This window comes from Nelumbo nucifera, chromosome 8 (assembly GCF_055504915.1).
Source record: "Nelumbo nucifera cultivar China Antique chromosome 8, China Antique-T2T, whole genome shotgun sequence".
NCBI classification, from domain to species: domain Eukaryota; kingdom Viridiplantae; phylum Streptophyta; class Magnoliopsida; order Proteales; family Nelumbonaceae; genus Nelumbo; species Nelumbo nucifera.
Window position 1 is genome coordinate 34,984,356 of NC_142656.1, and position 14,436 is coordinate 34,998,791.

At 38.7% G+C, this 14,436-nt stretch overlaps 1 protein-coding gene across 10 annotated transcripts in view; it reads left to right on the forward strand.

Annotated features, from left to right (window-relative positions):
• The window catches only part of LOC104603204 (putative homogentisate phytyltransferase 1, chloroplastic), an 83,667-nt gene that overhangs the window by 34,442 nt on the left and 34,789 nt on the right, over nucleotides 1–14,436 (forward strand). The gene's annotated exons all lie outside the window — the stretch shown is intronic.

A 14,436-nucleotide genomic window follows, 5' to 3' on the forward strand; every position in this document is an offset into this window, starting at 1 on the left:
ATGCAAAACATTAGAATGGGTAAGGCCAAAGGGAAGGGAATTCATTACTTGTCCTTGCGAGAGAGAAGATGACAGGAATTAAAGTAATTTGACTTACCAGTTATATGGTTTGACGCTCCAAAATCAATTATCCACTAAGAGTCAGAGGAATTAGAAGACACATGGAAAGCTGTGGTAGAGTTACCTGATGTAGACACAAATGAAATTGAGGGAGGAGGGGCAATATCCATTTAATGAATTGCCTTACCATATATCTCTAAATGGTCATTGAAGGAATTAAGGATATCCTCCCTAGGATCAAAGCTAGTGGGGCACTCCTGAGTCACAATAGTAATATTGGGTTGAGTCTCCTAAGAAGCCATGTTTGTTGCCTTCAACTTCCTTGGACCTTGCTGTCTTGGTTTCTTATTCTGATTTGAACACTTTTTCTTACTCAACTCTTGAGCCCACTTCGGCTTCCCATGAAGATCAACAAGTCCCACTTCCTTGGACCATATTTTGTCATTGTCATCCACTTTTTTCTAGAAGTCTCCCTTCTTAAATGAATTTCACCCACCTACAACTATCCCTTTTACAACCAAAGAAATTGACTCTTCCTCAGAATTGTTCATCAAATTTCTTCTACTTTCCTCTGACTATTAGGGCATACACTTCTTGGAGAGATGGAGATCCTTGTTGAAGGGAAGGGAGATCCATCATATGGATGGCCGAATCATATAGGGTGGTTGGGCAAAATTTCAAAAATTTCTTTCTCCCTTTCGAGAATCCTATTCCCTGATTTAGAAAAAACCGCATTTTTCAAGGTTTGTTCTTGAAACAAATCGGACCAAATCTGAAACCAAGAATAAGGGTGGGTTATACCTGATACGGAATCCACGCAAGTAGCTCCCAACGTAGGTGTTCACGCCCAAAGAGGATACCAAATCCCACCTCCACTGAAGATGACACAGTTTAGGATGAAGCAGGATCAACAAAGCAATTCTTCAGCAAGAATTGCAATCCTTCAGCAAGGAGCACGCAGAGGATGTGAGCACAACTTCAGATCTGATTCTTCTAGCAAGAATTAGAATCAAGAACCTTTCTTGATCATTCCAAGAATGGAGATCGAACTGGGTAGGGCAACAAGAGCAGAGAGAAGATCTGAGATTTGCAAAAGTGTTTAACAGAAGGATTTTTCCCTCTATTTATAACTTCTCTTGATCAGCTTCCTAATCCTATAATGGAAAGGGTTCATTGATCCAAATCTTTATTTGGATCTGAACTCTTAAGTGGATAAGACATATTTTATCCTCTTGCTGATCTAGAAGCAGATCTAATCTCAAATTCGCCCACTATTAACTAATCTAATCAGCCCAGTTCGAATCGGGCTTTAAGCCCATTAAGTTATCAGGCTCACTTCCCCTTTAATTTGCTGGATAGCTTGGCTCTCTTTGTATGGCATGGGACCCTAACATTGATCTCCACAAAAGTCATATGGGTTCAGCCTAGCCTCTGTTACAAGGCCTTGCCAAATTCACTGTTGAAGACAGTGAACCCCTGACAATGATCTCTAATCAGCCCAGTTCGAATCGGGCTTTTGGCCCATTAAGTTATCAGGCTCACTTCCCCCTTAATTTGCTGGCTAGCTTGGCTCTCTTTGTATGGCATGGGACCCTAACATTGATCTCCACAAAACCCTACTATTAACTAATCTAATAAGCCCAGTTCGAATTGAGCTTTAGGCCCATTAAGTTATTAGGCTCACTTCCCCTTTAATTTGTTGGCTAGCTTGGCTCTCTTTGTATGGCATGGGACCCTAACATTGATCTCCACAAAAGCCATATGGGTTCAACCTAGCCTCTGTTACAAGGATTGGCCGAATTCATTGTTGAAGACAGTGAACCCCTGAGCCCATTAGTATGGGCTCTTAGTAGGCACAACATTTACATTAAATGGTCCCTGGGTCTAGCCACCTTATGATGGCCCAAGGACTATGGTCTTAAGTGAGATTAGCCTATCAGGTAAAATCGCTAAATGGTCTTACACTTGACCTCTCAGCCCATAATGATCAAACACTGCCCGACAAGAGAGGGCCTCTCCCTTGGCTGCAAGGTACAATGTCGCACTCTCTACTCAAGATGGATCTCGAGAATTAAAACCTTTGCAAACCTTTTTCATAAAACATAATATATGCATATCTATATATAAATATATGTTGCAAAACAAGTCTCAACACGGTTGAAATTGACTGTCGACAGTTTTGGTTTCTAGCAAAGGGAGTATAGTCCTTGATCATTCACTTTGTCCGACAAAGGGACTGATTCTGTCACTATGATCACCCACTCAGGTGAGTTCTCAGACTGTCCCAACATACCTAGGTTTTGACCCCCGCTAAGGATCTCACTGATTGGCATATCAAAGATAGCCCAATCCAACACCTAGTGTAGTACCATAATCGAGTCTAGGGGTTAGTTGTAACTTTCCAGTTTTGCCCATCTGTCTCCAAGGTCTAGGGCATAACTGAAAAATGGTCCGGTTCAGAGTTTCAATCAAACCCACACTACATGTGCTTCAGGTCTCACCCTAGCAGTTGAGACAAGCCATCCCAATCAACTTAGTAGCACATTAGTGTCAGCCTTGGCAGGATAAATCTCTTAGGTCTATCCAACGGCTGTGAAGATTCTAAACTTACACGAGTCTCATAACTGTCCAGTTTAAGGGTATTGCATAGAAACACACCATATATAACATGAATCAATTATGTACTTTATTCATTACACAGAAACACACCATATATAACATGAATCAATTATGTACTTTATTCATTACACAGAAACACACCATATATAACATGAATCAATTATGTACTTTATTCATTTACAATAAATGTCAAAAGTACATCAATCTGATTGGAGCTAAGAGCATACACTGTCTAACACTTGCTTCCTAGGATCTGCACCCTAATGGATTCATACACAGGATTCAGGCCTAGGAGGAAGGAAAATATTCGCTGTTGTGAAACAAGAGACTTGTAAGCCTTAGCATCCTCATCACACGTCCTGCTCACACTCTGATAATGGTTTAACTCCTTCCAAATGGAAGTTAGGTCTGAGTAGTACATAGAAAGGCTACTCTCCCCCTGTTTACTAGTACATGACTGCCTGTAACTGATAAATCTTTGCATAGTGACTTTAGAATAAGTTGATTTAGCTTGTTCCTAGATTTCATAAGCTATTTCAGCCCACATAAAATTTCTTCTCACTTGAGGTTAGTAGTCGTACAAGACTACAAATACCTCTTAGGTTTTGAACAGAAAATAAAGAAAGGAAGAGACAAGATGAGAAGAAAAAGAAGAGAGATGAAGAGGGAGAACTCGTGGAGAGGTATTAGAAAGAGGAGAGTGGTTGGTGTGTATAAAACGGCCGCCCCACTCCTTAATTTATATACATAGTTTCCTAATTATAAAAGAACTTTAATTCTTACATGGCAATAAAAGATAAGATTAAAATAAAACTAATCCTAGATAAGATAGAATAAAACTAATCCTACTAGGAAAGCTGATCTTAATCAATTTAAATCTAAATACATCTCTGGGTGTCACATAAATACAATTAATGTGGGGTCCATAGTTTCCTACACTCCCCCTCAAGTTGGGTAGTAGATATTTGTCATTCCCAACTTGCATAGATCTTCTTCTAACTTCTTTCTTGAAACAGCCTTGGTTAGTAGGTCTGCAAGCTGCATGTCGGAGGTGATGTAGGGAAGGCACACTTCTTGAGATGTAACCCTTTCTCTGATAAAATGCCGGTCCACTTCGATATGCTTAGTTCTGTCGTGCTGCACTGGATTATGGGCTATATGGATGGCAGCCTGATTATCACAGTACAACATTAGGGGTTTCCCATAAACAATACCCAATTCCTCAAGTAATGGTCTCAACCATAGAATCTCAGCCACACAATTTGCCATGGACCTATATTTAGCTTCAGCACTTGAACGAGAAACAACACTTTGTTTCTTACTCTTCCAGGAGACCAAATTACTTCCTACAAAGGCACAATATCTAGAGGTAGATCTTCGGTCATCAACACACCCAGTCCAATCAGCATCTGTGTAGACTTTTATCTTCATGTGGTCATTTTTCTTGAACAAAATGCCTCTGCCTGAGGACCTCTTCAAATATGCTAATATCCTTTCAACCGCAAGGAGGTGAGTAGTTCTAGGATAGTGCATATACTGACTAACTACACTGAGTGCATAACTGATGTCAAGTCGTGTGAGGCAAAGATAGAGAAGCTTTCCAACTAACCGTTGAGACATAGCTTTATCTTCAATAGGCTCTCCACCCTTTGCACTAATCCTGTGGTCTTGTTCAATAGGTGTGTCTGCAGGCTTAACTCCCAACTTTCCTATTTCTTCTAGTAGATCAAGAACATACTTTCGTTGAGAGACAAAAATCCCATGCTTGGATCTAGCTACCTCAATGCCCAAGAAGTATCGTAGTTCCCCCAGATCTTTTACCTCAAACTCTTGATGAAGGAGTTGCTTAAGAGACTCAATCTCACTAGTATTACTCTCGGTTATTACAATGTCATCCACATACACGGCAAGCAAGGTTACGGAGGAACCCACTCTCTTAATAAATAAGGCGTGGTCTGACTAAACCTGCATATATCCGAACCTATCAAGGGCTCGTCTGAATCTGTCAAACCATGCTCCGGGGAATGTTTTAGTCCATATAGACAACCGACAAACCTTTCTTGTCTTCGTACCATAAAATCTTGGAGGCAACTGCATGTAAATTTCTTCCTGCAAGTCTCCATTGAGAAATGCGTTTTTAACATCCATCTGATACAATGGCCAAGAGTAACTAGCTGCAAGAGATAATAGTACTTTGATAGTGGTCATCTTTGCTACTAGTGCAAAAGTTTCTATGTAGTCAATACCATATGTCTGAGTAAATCCTTTTGCAACTAATTGGGCCTTATACCTTTCAATAGAACCATCAACATTATGGTTCACAGTGGATACCCATCTACATCCAACCGGTTTCTTTCCTTTAGGTTGACCAACTATCTCCTAGGTATTGTTTCTGATGAGGGCATCCATTTATACTTTTATCGCATCTTTCCATTCTGGTACTTCCAATGCTTCCTATATTGTTCTGGAAATGGGAATATCAGTAGTGGATGCGAGAAAAGACTTGTAGGAGGGATACAAATGATCATAGGAAAGGAACTAAGAAATGCAGTGAGCTATAGTGCAATGGCATTTGCCTTTAGGAACTGCTATGGGGAGATCAAGGTCACTGAATGAAGGTGAAGGCTCCATGGTTGGATGTCTCTCATCTGTAGTATCTGTGGTACCTGGATCTGGATTTGCAGATGGAGTTGGGGCTACTGTGGTACTTGGCTCTGAATTTGCAGAAGGAACTAGGTCTACTGTGGTATCGGGATCTGGATCTGTAGAGGGGATTGGGATTGGCTTGCATTGCTGATGTCCAAAATCGACCTGTCTCCATTGTCTGTGATAGACTCTCACATCCTTGCACCTTTGACATCCTTCCCCATTACATCCTCTTCACTTAATGGGATTGGGAAAGGAACTTTTGATGAATTACTCCCAGCTTCACTATTCTCCCCCTGAGGAGAAACCCTTGGATAATAGGGTTTATCCTCAAAGAAGGTGACATCCATTGAGACAAATCTTTTCCAGAAGCCGGTTCATAACAGCAATATCCCTTTTGAGTTTGGGCATAACCAAGGAAAATACATTTGGAGGCCTTAGGATTAAGTTTGGAACGATGAGGGCCAAGGATTTGAAAGAAGCAAGTGCACCCAAAGGTTTTGAGGGGAATGGTAAACAATTTTTTATCAAGGTATAAAAATGGGGTTTTCATGTCAAGAACCCGTGAGGGAATTCGATTGATAAGATAAACTACTGTAAGAATGACATCCCCCCAGAAACGTACTAGCACATTTGAGGTAAACATAGTATCTTTGGCTACCTGCAATATGTGTCTATTCTTTCTTTCAGCAATCCCATTCTGCTGTGGTGTATGTGGGCATGTACTCTGATGGATAATCCCATGATCAAGTATGTTGGAGTCTAATGGGTTTGAAAAATATTCTTTTGTATTGTCGGATCTAAAAATTTTTATTTTGACGCCAAATTGGATTAAAATCATTTGATGAAAGATCGAGTTAATGTTGAAACCTTGTCTCGAGAACGCATAATGTAAACCCAAGAGAACTGAGTATAATCATCAACAAATAATAGGAAATATCTGTACCCCCCCATGGCAGTGGTATGATAGGGTCCCCAAACATCTGTATGCACAATTTTGAAAGGAATATTGCTTCTGTTATTACTTAGTGGATAGGTAGTCTTGCAATGTTTTGCAAGCTCACAACTTTCACCTTTCAAACTTGTCACTTGAACAGATTCAAATATACTAGGAAACAAACTTTTCAAAACCTGAAGGGATAAATGGCCTATCCTATTATGCCAAAGCATCACCTGATCAACGGACTGAGAAACAAAGGATTTTTTAGTCTCATGGCCAGTCTCAATCACCTTGTTTCCAGATCTTGAAAAATACATCGATCAGGAAAAAAAGTTACTGAACAATTCTGTTTTTTTTAATGCTACTAACTGAGAGCAAGTTAGTATTAAGCTTAGGAACATGCATGATGAAAGACAGGGAAACTGCATCAGGCAACTTGATGTCCCCTTTGCTAGAAATAGGAACAAGGGATCCATTAGCGATTGATACTTTGTCTTTACTAGAAGATAAATGATAGGTAGAGAAAAGTGATGGCAAGCCAGTCATATGGTCAGATGCTCCTGAATCTATTATCCAAGAATGTTCTGTATTATCTGGAGCTAAAGCATGATAACCTGAGGCCCGATTACCTGATTGAGCAAAGGATGAGGTTGAAGGAGCTGATGATGGCTGAGGAGATGATACTGAGTTACTGACTTCGCTTTGCAATTGTGTCAGAGCAGCTCGGACAGCAGCTAGGGTGTCTAGAGGAGTGCCTCTCGATGTGGATGCAGCTTCCAACAAGTGTCTTTAGTGTGTTTAGGTTTCTTGCAATGTTCACAAATTAGGTCCTTTTTAGCCTCTTTCTTCATATCCTTTACCTTTTCTCCCCCGGGCTTGGGTTTAACTGCTGCCAGGGTAGATTCGAAAGGTTGCTACTGTAACATAACCTCTCTCCTAGTTTTTTCACTATGCACTAGGGAATAAGCTTGAGATAAAGTCTCACTTTCTCTTGTCAATAGCTGTTGTCTTACAATATCATAATCAGAATTTAGGCCAGCCAAGAACACAAATACTCTGTTAGTTTCAACTTGCTTTCTGCAAGTCTGTGCATATTTCCGACTCTCCCATTCAATTGTCTCATGGTGGTCAATCTCATGCCATAGTGATTTTAGGGTTGAAAAATTAACAGAGACTTGCTTCTCTCCTTGTCTGAGATTTTTAACCTCACATTTCAACTCATAAGCCCTAGCAACATTAAGGGGCTGAGAGTAGGTTTCTTTCACAACATCCCATAAATCTTTAGCTGTTTTTGCCCATAAGTAATTTCGGCTGATGTGTGGCTGCATGGAGTTGCACAGCCATGTCATCACCAAATAATTTTCCTGAATCCACTTAGCATAAGTGGAATCCTCCTTAATTGGTTCCTTCACATCTCCTAACAAATAGTTCAGCTTTCCTCTTCCCCCAATGGCCATCATGGCTGATTGGGCCCACTCTAAGTAGTTTGAACCATCAAACTTTTCACTTGTAATTTGGAAGGTGTTTTCAGTCATGCCACCTGAATCAGTCCCAAAAACACCCTCTCCTTGGCCCTTAAACTCCATTCTTAGAAGTTAATTAAAGGGCACTTACTGTACTAGTTGGCCTACTGGGTCTGTAACTAGTAGTAGGACTAGATGAAGAATTCTGATTCAGTAAAAGAAACCTCTCTAATTACTGTGACAGTTGGCCTACTGGGTCTTGAGACTGATAACAGAAAAAAAAAACTGATTCAGCTGTAATATTCTTGCTGAAACAGCTATACTGGGTCTTCCAGAGAGTAAAGAATAACTTTAAAACGAGGGAGACAAATTTGATTACCTCCCTGAAATAATAACAGTCCTGAATCTCGAGGGTTTTTCTCTTAAACCCCAAAAGAAAATATAGAAAGGAGAAAAATTTCTGACTGTAGATCAAGTTATTCTTGTCGCCGATTTTAAGAGAGATTGAAATCTCACCAGGGAAAGAACTTCTGAAATTTTGATTGTCTCTTCCAGTCTTGAAGGCTGATCTCGAACCAAAATTCCTCTGAAATTCTGATAGCCACCTCCAGTCTTGATCAAGAACTGGTCTTGATTCTCTTATCCTTCTCTGATTCTTCTTGGTTATTAAGGATCGATCCAATCTTTGGACTGCTGTTGTAGATAACCTCCAAGAATCAGCTGAAGAACTGATCTTTCTATTTTTCCAGCCGTAGGCAATTATCATGTGGCCGGCTGGATCAAAACCACATGAGAAGCCTTAGATCTTGCTCTGATACCAAGTAGTTGTACAAGACTACAAATATCTCTTAGGTTTTGAACAGAAAATAAAGAAAGGAAGAGAGAAGATGAGAAGAAAAAGAAGAGAGATGAAGAGGGAGAACTCGTGGAGAGGTATTAGAAAGAAGAGAGTGGATGGTGTGTATAAAACAGCCGCCCCACTCCTTAATTTATATACATAGTTTCCTAATTACAAAAGAACTTTAATGCTTACATGGCAATAAAAGATAAGATTAAAATAAAACTAATCCTAGATAAGATAGAATAAAACTAATCCTATTAGGAAAGCTGATCCTAATCAATTTAAATCTCAGTACATCTTTGGGTGTCACATGAATACACTTAATGTGGGGTCCACAGTTTCCTACAAGGTTGCATAGACATCATAGTTGTCAAGGCGACGCTTAGGCGACAAGTTGCCCTTGGATACTCGCCTCGCCCAATTGCCTAGCAGTTTTGTGTACTGTGTTATAAAATACTTTTATATTTTTTATATTTTTTGACATTATAATTATAAAAAAGACATTATTAAACTAGAATATTCATTTTATATGTTTATATACTAATTTCTTTTTATTATTTTCTTATTTGTTAGAGTTTAATGAACACAAACATTGCTACCTGTTGTATTGAATCCATGGTTCAAAGTATCGATACACCTCTGTGTATCGGCAGAGGTGTATTGGTACTTATAATGATACTCCTTTTTTTTAATTTATGGTTTTCAATTTCATTTTTAAATATAATATATATTATTTAAAATATGGGTTCCTGAAAAACACCTATAAAGAGGTGTATCAGGACCCCCAAAGATAATAATACAATACGCCCGATACGGGGCATATCGTATCAAAATTTTGATCCTTGATTGAACCCTTGAAGATTTCAAAACCTGAACCAATAAGCAAGGGAAAAAATATAGGGGTTCAGCCCCTATATTTTTTGAATTTTCTTTCCTTTATTCTTTTTCTTCTCATAAAATGTTGATTTTTCTAGACTTGAACATGAAATTTATACTTCCCTATGAAAATTATGGATAATTATTAAGGAAAGATGGTTATGGAACCTAGGGAACTACCTGGGATATATGGTTTTACTCAAAAAAATCCATCGCCTAGGCGACGAGGTGACAAGGCGCCCCCCTGTCACCTAGCCTCACCTTGGTGCCTTGAAAACTATGAACACCAAAAGCCATGACATTTCCATGCTGTTTTCCCGGTTCCACCTGTCATGTTCTGCACTCCCAAAATTAGGTTCTTTAATTTTCCCATTTATATACCCTATATTTCCTCTTGCACTAATGTACAATCTAGTCCCCCTTGACCACTCTAGTTAATTGAGTCCATCTAGAGGTATGACAGCCAAAGGTATGACAACCATTCTGCATTCAGGTCACACCTAAACAGCCACGAAAAATCAAGGGCAATACAATCCAACACCACAAAAGATTGATTTTTCTCAGTTCACACACATACACAAAAAGGTTGATTTCTCCCTTTCACACAATGTACTACTGCTGGAAATTATAGTACTGCACCAAGGAACTGTGGAACAACCACCTCTTGGACCTAGCAAACCCCTACAGTCACTGAACTTTTCATTTTACTGCTGTTACGGAACATACAAGTAATCACCAACCTACTGAAGGGATGAGAGATCCATCGTATGGATGCCCAAATCTTGTAGAATAAAGGGGCGAATTTCAAAAATTTTTTTCTCCCTTTCAACTGGGAATCGCATTCCCTATTTAGAAAATTATATTTTCAAGGATCAATCTTGAATCATAAACTGAACCAGATCTGAACCAAAAGTAGTAGGAGAAGATTATACCTGATACGGAGAAACAATATCCCCCAACGAAGGTGTTCACGCCCAAGGAAGGATCCAAAGACTACTCGCACTGAAGATGGCGCAGTGCAGGATGGAGCAGAATCAGTAGTATTATTCTCCAAGAATTTTGTCCTTCGCAAGAAACAGCAGGATGGCACGTGAGCACAACTTCCTATCAATTCTTTCTCAAAGAACTGATGTCAAGATCGAATCTTGACTTCTCCCACAACTGGAGGTCGAACTGGCAAACTGGGCGGCAAGAACAAGGAGGCGGCAAGAAAGAATTCTGCAGGGTTGCTTAATTCTCTCTTCTGTGTTTTCAGCACTCAAGAGGATGTGAATAATCTCTACAAAAGGCTGCCGCCCCTTTCTTTTGTAATCCTAAAGGATCCGCTCCTAATCCAATTAGGACTTGCTGATCCAAATCTGATTTGGATCAGACATCCCTTTAGGTGATAGGGATAAACCCTTATCTTATCTGCAGATTAGATTAGCCTTCTCCTAATCTCATTAGGAGGTTTCTAGATCTGAATCACATTCAAATCTGGACTCTATGAGTGGATAGGGTTAAGACCCTATCCTATTTGCTAATCCATCTCAGAATTCGCCCCATATTTAACTAATTAAATAGCCCAGTTCGAAATGGGCTTTAGGCCCATTAAGCTTATGTGCTCACTTAACCTTTCAAACTGCTGCCCAGTTGGGCTTCTTTGTATGGCGTGGGACCCAAGCATTGATCTACACATCAGCCACATGGGTTCGGCGCAGCCTTTGTTACAAGGCCTGGCCGAATACACTGTTGTGGGCAGTGCACCCTCTGAAACCCATCACATGGGCCTCTATTGGGCCCAACACTTACATTAAGTGGTCCCTGGGCCAAGCCACCTTATAAAATCCCAGGGACTGTGGGCAGATGCAGATTAGCCCATTAGGTATTACCCTCAGTGGCCTTACACTTAACCTCTCAGCCCATAATGATCAAACACTGCCCGACAAGAGAGGACCTCTCCCTCGGCTACAAGGAATAGTGTTGCACTCTCTGCTTATGTGGATCCCGGGAATTAAAACCTTTTGCAAACATTTTAGAAACCATAATATATATACTTTTATATCTCATATAAAAATATATTTTGCAAAACAAATCTCAACGATTGAAATTGGCTGCCGGCAGTCTTGGTTTCCATCAGAGAGAGTGCATCCCCGATCATTACCTTTGTCCGACAAAGGGGCTGATCCTGTCACTACGATCACCCACTCAGATGAATTCTCAAACTGTCCCAACATACCTAGGTTTTGACCCCCGCTAAGGATCTCACTGATTGGTACATCAAAGACAGCCCATCCGACACCTAGTGCAGTATCATAATCAAGTCTAGGGGTCGGGTGTAACTTTCCAGTTTTGCCCATCAATCTCCAAGGTCCAGGGCAATACTGGAAATCTGGTCCAGTTCAAAGATTCAGTTAATCCTACACTGTATGTGCCTAGGGTCTCACCCTGGCAGCTGAGACATGCCACCCCAACCGACTTGGTGGCACAACAGTGTCAGCCTTATCAGGATAGGTCTCCCCAGACCGACCCACTGGCTGTGAACATTCTAAACTAACACGAATCTCATGAAGTGTCCAGTTTAAGGGTATTACATAGAAACATACCGGGGGAACATGAATCAAATATGCACTTTTATTCATTTGCAATAAACTCATAAAGTACATCATTATGATTGAAGCTAAGGGCATACAAAACTGTCCAACACCTACAAGCACACAAGGATCACATGATCCACAAAAAAGGGAGAAAACAAGTGTTGATCACCTCACATCAGTCACAACAACCTCTTAGAGGTTCTGTTCTGTCTTGGCACACAACCAAGAGAAAAAAAAAAAGGTGAAAAACCCTTCTGAGATCAGTCTGATACTATTTTCTGGCTTCTCCAAGAAAAAGACAGCAACTGGTGAAGAAAAGAAACCATCAAAATCTTTCTTTTAGATATAATAGACATGCTCTGGTACCATATTAAACTGAGAAGGATGAAGAGAGGAGAAGAGAAGAGAGAAGAGAGGAAGAGAAGAGAGAAGAGAGGAAGAGATGAGAAGAGATTTGAGAGCCAAAAGGTTGAGCTGGTGGTGCCAGATTTTGTATTTATATTAGGGCGACCATTAAATAAACTGAAATTACAATAGAACTCCTGCATTGCTAAACTGAACATAAAACAGTCTTTTAACATAATTATTAGCAATCTCATAAAAAAGTATAGTTTTCATATTAAAACATGGAAAATCAACAAATTCGTCGAGGAGAAAATTCAGAAAATATAGGGGCTGAACCCCTGTTTTTGTCCTAGAAAAATCATGGTAATAAATGAAACTAAAAAGATCAAAATATTTATATGTTAATGAAATGAACTGAAAATGACTGAGATTGTATACCATGAAAAAATTGAATTGAAAATGACTTTTATATGAAGCTTGAGCCTAAGACTAATAAAAATTGAATTGGTAGCCATTTGTCCAAATTTGACTTGGATTGAATATGGATCCACCATATTTGGACAAATGGATGGCACTTGTTGTACTGTCTTTATAATGACCATAGGAGTATTTGGATTTAATAAATTCTATAAATAAATAACGGTTCCAATTTTATCTTTGTCATATAAATCATTTTGGTTAGAAGCAAATTAAGCAAGGACTACAAACAAATTAATGAAAAAGCTACCATAGGAAGAAAGAAATTGGTTTTAATTTTAATAGTGTCTTAGTGTGACAAGCAAGCTGAATTAGATTCTTGATGGCTTCAAGATGCCACATTTTTCCAGTCTTCATATTATTATCTGTTATTATTTTTGTTTTAAAATTGTTATGTGCAACACACACACACACCCATAAAGTAAAGAGTTGGTCTACTATTGGGAGGGATAGTCTGAATTGAGAGGGCAGGAGGAACTGTAGAAGAAAAAGTTGGAAAGAAGGTAGTCTACCTATGTGATGGGTTTAAATCTGTGACACTTCACATAAAGTAAAGAGTTGGTCTACTATTGGAAAGAAGAACAAAACAACAATATACTGTTATTAATGCTAGGTGATTGAATGTTATTATTGGTGAGATTATAGCTTGTTCTTCTGAGTATAGATTGAATGTTATTATTTACAATGTTATATTTGCTTTTTTCCTTTCCTCTGTTTTTTTTTTTTGTTTTTTTTTCTCACAATAAGATGTGAATATAGTTGTCAAGGTGTTGCCTAGGTGACTATGCACTCTTGGCTGGTCTAGGCAACTAAGCGCCTGCATAGGTGACAAAAATGACTAGGTGGGCTCCTTATTATAATATCATTTGTATTGATAAATCTTAGTAATGTGTGTGAATACATTTTATTATATACTAATGATTTATACTTTTGTTTTAATGTTTTACCATGGAAGTTTAAATTATCAAAAGGTTTCGAGGAGAGAAGAAGAAAGAAAGAAAAAAAAAGAAAGCAATAATATAAGTATAGAAATTTTTTCTATTCTCCCTCTCTTTATCTTCAATTAAATAAAACAACTGCATCTTTTTCTTTTTCTATTTTACTTTCTATCTTTAATTTTTATCATATAAACTTAATAACCTTCTTTAGTTGCTAATTCATATGAAATTATTCTATTAAATACTCATTATAGTAGTGTTTTTCTGAAAATAATGAAATTAATATATTTAAAATATTTTTTATCTTTTAGATATATAGATGTTTGCCACATGTTTAGAGGAAATGTCTATAAAGAAAATTCCTATTTTTTCAATTAATATGCAGCTGTGATATATAAAACTAGGGAACTAGCAAAAATCTACTTATATTATAATATTCTTATCATGTAGGTGTGTGACTAGGAGACTTGGCAGCCAAGTTTCACCCAGAATCATTCACCTACACACCTTGACAACAACTATGGTTTTGAAGTTTAGTCTGTTAAAGGGAATCTAGCAAATTGGTTCTGGATTGAATATGCATTGACATTATATTGCATGTCATACACGTTTTAGAGTGTGTAGGGCTAATTAATTACAAGGAATGAGGAGTGTT